The sequence below is a fragment of the Trichosurus vulpecula genome, chromosome 7, assembly GCF_011100635.1.
Source record: "Trichosurus vulpecula isolate mTriVul1 chromosome 7, mTriVul1.pri, whole genome shotgun sequence".
NCBI classification, from domain to species: domain Eukaryota; kingdom Metazoa; phylum Chordata; class Mammalia; order Diprotodontia; family Phalangeridae; genus Trichosurus; species Trichosurus vulpecula.
The window spans coordinates 176910794-176918760 of NC_050579.1; positions in this window are offsets into that span (position 1 = coordinate 176910794).

The window sequence follows — 7967 nt, forward strand, 5'->3', positions numbered from 1 at the left end:
GACAGAGAGATCATTTGTAGTCCCATATTAAATAACTGACATTAAACTTTTGTTTTAATATAACAAATGTAATCAATATCATCACCCCAAAATTAAATTCTCTAATTTGTATTTTTGAATTTATGTCCCCAACTTAAAATGAAAGTTAATCAGAAAACATTTCTTAAAACTCCTGTTATAGATGAAGCACTATGCCAGATTCAGGGAATACAAATATAAAAGTGACATAGACCCCATCCTCTAGGAACTTAGTTTTTACTGACAAATTACACAGGACAATTAGTGTAAAGAAAACCATCAAATAAAACATAACAAAAAAAGAAGATGAGCCAATAATGTAAAAAATTTGTTCTCACTCTCAGGATATCAAATACTCATGTATAAGTTAACTCAATCTTTTATTTATTATTCTGTTTTTGTTTCTATTCTAACATTGAAGAGTCTCTCTGAAAATCAGCTTCACAAATGGAAGACTGACACTGAAGTAGCAATCAAAATGGTCTCCAACTCATGCAAAGCCTAATGTTATTCATTACCATTGTTAATTATGACTACCAAAAATGTTGATGCATGAAAATGAGATTTTTATAGAATGTTGTTGATGATGATTTCTCCTACTTCTTAGCTGTAGTTCATTTTACATCCTCCATCTGGGAGCATTATCCTTTCACTAATTGTGGAACACTGTCAATGGATCAGTCAATAAACATTTCTTAAGTACCTACAATGTGCCAGGCACTGTGCTGAGTGCTACGGATACAGAAAGAGACAAAGGAAAGTCCCTTCCCTCAGGGAATTCACAATTGAATGGAGTAGACATGTGCGTGTGTATGTGTGTGTGTGTGTGTGTGTGTGTGTGTGATAATTTATAGAGGAAAGAAACTAGAATTGGGCAGAGTTGGGAAAGTCTTCTGAATTCAATATTTCAATTCAGCAATGATTTCTTGATATCATAATGGCCACATTGTTTGAATGCAAAGCGTATGCTTGCCAAAAAGACTATTTTATGGAGAACTCACACAGGGGAAGCATTCATATGGTGGGCAGAAGAAGCGATATAAGGACACTCTCAAAGTCTCTCTCAAGAACTTTGGAATTGATTGTGTGACATGAGAGACATTGGCACAGAAGTGCTCAGCATGGTGTACCCACGTCAGAGAAGGTGCTGTGCTCTATGAGCAAAGCAGAATTGAAACAGCTCAAAGGAAATGCAGGATGCACAAGTTTGAAGTATCTATCCCAAATGTTTACGCAGACTATTTGTGCCAGACCTGTGGTAGATCATTCTGAACTCATATGACCTGATCAGTCACAGTTGGACACATTGAGTCTTGACTTAAGTATAGCGATGTCATTTTGGTCCTCTTCGAGAATGAAGGGCAACAACCACCACCAACCACCACCAATGGGAATTTAGTATATGTCCAGGTTAAAGGAGTTTAGTTATGTCCAGACCAGCTAAGTTAACATCGTCTATGTGTAAGTTATTAGACACTTGCTTCTGTGAGACTAGAGGACTGGCACATGTGCGGACATTCTGGACTGGCTTACCACACGTTGGGGAGAAGACTTTTACAATTTACTATAGAACCAGAATTACCTCTGTCTTTAAAATTGCCTCAACGAAAATCATTTGCGCTTTCCCTGAAATCTAGTCTGAAGGTAGATTCCTTCACTCATATCATTCAATAAGAGGGAGAGCCTGAGGACTGTCTCATTCTATCTTGCCCCTTAGGCCAAATGGTTCAAAGAACTTGGGGTGGACTTTGGCCCATTTGTATTTTTCTATTATAATTGCAGGGAGTAGAACCCAAGTCAGGGTGACCATGGATTTATGTGGACAAGAAAGACATGGGTGGATGTTGTAGCTAGCTTAGAAGCAATGGCCTGAGGAGAACAGATTTGAGGTTTGATCCCAGCAGAAGCTGGTACTGTGGAATTTAGACTTGCATATGGTGGGACTACTGCTGTGTAGGTACTGAGCTAAACAGTGAGCTTAATTCCTTCTCTCCTCCCCAGAGAAGAAGGAGATGTAGGGGCTCTGGCTACTTGTTTCACCCAAAACAGGAAATGAAGGAAGGGCCTATGTATTTGGGAGTGGTTAAACAAGTTATTGTATTGGAAATGATTGTACTATGAGAAATAAGAAATAGCATTGGCATAAACTAAAAAAAAAAAAAAAGATTTTTATGAACTGATGCAGTGACATGAGGAGAACTAGGCAAGAAAAAATACTTGTGTGTATATACACAATGATGACCAAAAACAACTTTGAAAGTCTTTAGGATTCTAATTAATTAAATTAATAAACACAGGTTCAGAAGACTGAAGATAAGACATGATACCCACCTTCTGTCAGGTGATGGACTTAAAATTAAAGATGATACATATATTTGTGGACTTGGCCAATGTGGGAACTTGTTTTGCTGGACTGTGTATATTTTTTTTAGCTTTTTAATTTTTTATTTATTTAATATTTTAGTTTTCAGCATTGATTTCCACAAGATTTTGAATTAGAAATTTTCTCCCCATTTCTACTCTTCCCCCACTCCAAGATGGCATATATTCTGACTGCCCTATTCCCCAGTCAGACCTCCCTTCTGTCACCCCACTCCCCCCATCCCCTTTTCCCTTACTTTCTGTAGGGCAAGATAGATTTCTATGCCCCATTGCCTGTATATCTTATTTCCCAGTTGCACGCAAAACAACTCTTTTTTTGAACATCTTCTTTTAAAACTTTGAGTTCCAAATTCTCTCCCCTCTTCCCTCCCCACCCAACCTCCCTAAGAAGGCAAGCAATTCAACATAGGTCACATGCGTATCGTTATGTAAAACCCTTCTACAATACTCATGTTGTGAAAGACTAACTATATTGTGCTCCCTCCTATCAAGTCCCCCTTTATTCAGTTTTCTCTTGACCCTGTCACTTTTTGAAGGTGTTTGCTTTTGATTATCTCCTCCCCCTATCTGCCCTCCCTTCTATCATCCCCCCTTTTTTATCCCCTTCCTCTTTCTTTCCTGTGGGGTAAGATACCCAATTGAGCGTGTACGTTATTCCCTCCTCAAGTCAAGTACAATGAGAGCAAGATTCATTCATTCCCCCTTACCTGCCCCCTCTTCCCTTCCTACAGAACTGCTTTTTCTTGCCACTTTTATGTGAGATAATTTACCCCTTTCTATCTCTATCTTTCTCCCTCTCATAATATATTCCTCTCTTATCCATTAATTTTTTTTTAGATATCATCCCTTTATATTCAACTCACCCTGTGCCCTCTGTCTCTCTGTCTCTCTCTGTCTCTCTCTCTGTCTCTCTCTCTGTCTCTCTCTGTCTCTCTCTCTCTGTCTCTCTCTCTCTCTCTCTGTCTCTCTCTCTGTCTCTCTCTCTCTCTCTGTCTCTCTCTCTCTCTCTCTCTCTCTCTCTCTCTCTCTCTCTATATATATATATATACACACACACACATGTGTGTGTATACACACATATACACACATGCACATATGCACACATATACATACACATATATATGTATATATGTATATTCCCTTCAGCTACCCTAATACGGAGCTCTCACGAATTACACACATCATCTTTCCATGTAGGAATATAAACAAACAGTTCAACTTTAGTGAGTCCGTTACGATTTCTCTTTCCTGTTTACCTTTTCATGCTTCTCTTGACGAGAAAAGTTTCTTTTTTCTTTTCATTTCTAGAATTGTTTCATTATGGGGAGGGAAATGGGAGGAGTAGGCAATAAATCCATGTTAAAATGAATGAATATAATCCACAAAGTATTTTGCACTCACATAGATATTATTAGTTATTAAAACAATATTAATGAAACATGCCAAATCACAGGTATATTAAAGCTTTGATTTACATTGATTAAAGACCACTGATTGTGCAGGAATGGAATGATACATAATTGTACCCCACTACATAAATTTTACTCTTTTCCTTGCTTTTTGTTAAGCTTTTATAACATATACGAATACATATATATAAATACACACATGAACACATATACACATAGATGTATGTAAATATGTGTGTATTATATATATCTATATATAAATCTTAAGCATTTCTAATGATACCCAGAGGCAGCTGCTGGCAAAATAGATAGTGCACTGGGCCTAGAGTCATCATGATATAATTTCCAATCTGACCCCAGATATTTGAAAACTGTGTGATCATGGACAAGTAAATTAATCTCTCTTTGTCTCACCTTCCTTAACCGTAATACACGGGTGTTAATAACACCTCTCTCAAAAGGTCATTTTGAGGATCAAATGAGACAACATTTATAAAAGTGCTCAATACAGTGCCTGGCACATAGTAGGTGCTATATGAAAATGTGTATTACCTTCTCCTTCCCTCCCCCTTCCAAATAACCCCATGCTTCCCCTGTAACAAAGAAAAAAAAAATATATATATATATATATATATGTATCCAACTGACATAATGAGTCTGATATCTATCCAATATTCTATACCACAGTCTTCCCCTTTCCAACCAAAGGAATGGGGTATATTTGCTCATTTTTTTCACCAGATTAATTATAATTTCAAAGCACTGAGTTTTCATTTTATTGTCCTTTTTTTCTTGCAACATTGTTACAGGAATTTAGAATACTGCTTTCTTTCTGATTTAATTCTTATGGCATCAGTTCATATATATTTTCTCATTGTTTTTCTGAATTCTTCAGTCATGCTATGTCAAATATGGGACTTTTTCCTACCTTAGACATCCTTCAGCCATATGCCAGTGGGATCACTGGATCAAAGAGTATAATTCCAAATATATATGTATGTGTGTATACACACATATATTTATATATGCATATGTATGTGTATGCATATATCTATATACACATATAGATATATTGCATAAATGTGTATAAAGGTACATAAACATATATACATCTAGGATATCGAAAAGAAACTGACTCCTAGATATATTATTTTGTACTAAATATGAAGTTTTATTTCCTTTTCTATTCTTTCTAACTTTTTTATTTGTATATATGGGAACACTGATTATTTTTGTATACCATCTTACTGAAGGGCAGCTAGGTGGCACAGTAGATAAAGCACTGGGCCTGGAGTAAGGCAGATCTGAGTTCAAATGTGGCCTTAGACACCTTCTAGGTATGTGAACCTGGGCAAATCACTTAACTCTATTGGCCTCAATTTCCTAATCCTATGAAATGAGTTGGACAAGGAAATAGCGAATCACTCCAGGATCTTTGCAAAGAAAATCCCATATAGGGTCATGAAGGCTCAGACATAACTGAAATGACTGAACAATAAGAACAGCAATAATCTCACTGAAGTTATTAATGTTCTCAATTAGAGGATTTTTTTTTCATTTCTACATCAATTGCAGGAAGTTCCAACACTGGGAGTTAAACACACTGATGAAATCACAGAAATAGATTTGTATCTTTCACCACCTTCAGCCTATAAAATATATCTATATACATTCCAAAACATATTCATAATAGTAGAATATTAACTCCTTAAGGTAAGAACTGTTTTTTTATTCTTATATGCTATGGCTAGGACAGTATATGCACATAATGTTTAATTTTTTTCAATAAAATTGAACAAATATGGGTGTGTGTATACTTTCTCAATCATCATCCATGTATTTTTAAGAAACCATTTCAAATGCATACATGCCAGATTTACTAGAATGGATGAACACAGTTATTTCAGAATGTTTTTGTAAATCATTATAGGTAGAGTACTAACTATGTAAAACACATTTCCCTCATTTAAAAACAAATAACAAGTAGTACTTCATTAAAAAAAAAATTTCTGAACTCTGATACAGGTAAAGCATTCATTTTTTCCTATATAGTACAAAACCTAAAATATTAATTTCTGGTTTTTATCAATTATGTGGGATTTTATATAATAGTTACGGTTATTTGTGATTGTTAATAAAAAGCCAATGTGATTTCAGGGAGTCTTTTTCCAAGAGATCTCATGATACAGAGAATGGCAAATTCAATTGCAGTTGAAACAGCAACGGCAAGGAACAATTCAGGTATGCTGTTAGCCTTGACAGAAATCACATTCTGAAGGAGTAGGGTTTGTTTTTGTTTGTTTTTTGTTTTTGTTCTTCTGTTAGAACAGGATTTGCCATACCCACTGCTCCACCATGCAGTTTGGTAATCCAGAAGTGCTAGAGTAAATCCAATAGAAAGATTTTATTTTCTTTCTAGTCTGATTCATTCATGTTCAGGTAAGCAGATCTCTGAATTATACCAATTGATTCTAAGAGAATCAGTACACATACATTTACCAAAGGTTTACCAACAGGACTTCTACTTATTTTTGTTGATACCAAGAAAATAAGAGTAGAACACACTGACTGGCTATTTATCCATTACTCTTATCAAATGACTATCAATCTTTGGCTCATATACTTTAGAAATGACATCTTTTAATCTTGTTCAAATTCCTAAGTCCTTGTTAGTAATGATTTGTAGCCTATTCACACCTATCATAAGCTCTTTTATTTGAATTTTGATGGATAATTCATTTTTAATTCTTTAGAGTCTTGGAGCCATGCATGATATCCTGCCATAGATCCAATTTAATTGCTTTTAAAAATCAGGTTTCCCATACATTCACATTCTCCTTTAATCTGTGAAGGAGCAGTGGAAACACTGTAGTTATCATTCTCTGGACACAAATAAAATGCCAAAAATCTCTGATTACCTGATTTTAGTTGCGTTCCACCCACCCCCTAACCTGTATCTCCCTTCCAACTTTTATTTGTTTGCAGCTCAATAGGTTTCCGCAATTAGGAAAATGGCTGTTTCTCTTTTTATCACCAATACTACTTATAGTTTTGTTTTGGTTTTTTGCTACTTACAGTATCATTTTTTCATTTTTAGTTAGCTGACGTTCTAAGTCCTTAATAAACAAACAAAAATGGATGCAAAAAGAAATAGATTTGTTATCTATTTACTTGAGATGATATACTATTTTTGGTAACTAAAGATGAAACTGAGCTAAAAAATGCTATCATACAAGGCTAGGATCTATCTCTGTGGTTAATAAATACTCATAATTTTCAGGAGCTGAAAGTAACCTAGAAGTCACCTACTGGGATCTTATCATTTCATAGGTGAGGACACTGAGGTTCTGGGAAAATAAGCAATTTTTACAAGGTCCAAAGCTAGATAATGGCTAAACTAGGGATAGAATCCAGGTGTCCTGACTCCTAAATCACTTGCTTTTCCATGCTTTTCACAAGGAAGTTGGCCTAAAAAGATATCAAATACACAGCTCTGGGGTTTGTACCACACTCTAGCCAGATGATCTCAGTACTTCATTTGGCTTCATTTCTACTGTTCCAAACCCTATGAAGTAAAATTTGGGGTCAATGACTATATTTCTGAGCAATAACAAAGAAAGTTTATGCTGGTAAAAGCAGTCTATAGCAGGCAGGACCTACCATTGCACCACTTTTAAGAGATGGTTCAGTGGATAGAGCAATGAGCCTGGAATCAGGAAGACCTGAGTTCAAATGTGGCCTCTGATACTTATCAGCTATGGGAGCCTGGGAAAATCACTGAACCACTGTCTATCTGTTTCCTCAACTGTAAAATGGGGATAATGAGGAAGCATCATTTTCAAAGAGTAATTGTGAGAATCAAATGAGATAATATTAATGAGGGGCCTGAACACAGTGGGTACTTAATAAATGATTGTTCTCCTCCCCACTTTCTCAAGCATTATTTATTGGCTCACAAGCATTAATTAGTGACTCCATTGTATTCCCTATGGGACCCACAAAGAAACATGGGATTATTGAACTGACAAAGAATAATTTAGGGAATGCATGAAGAAAGCTCTTCTTTTCTTTGTTACCTAAGATAATCAAACTTTTTTAGATAAGAAAAAAATGGAGGCATATAATGTGTGTGTGTTTGAATAACTGCAAAAATGTCAG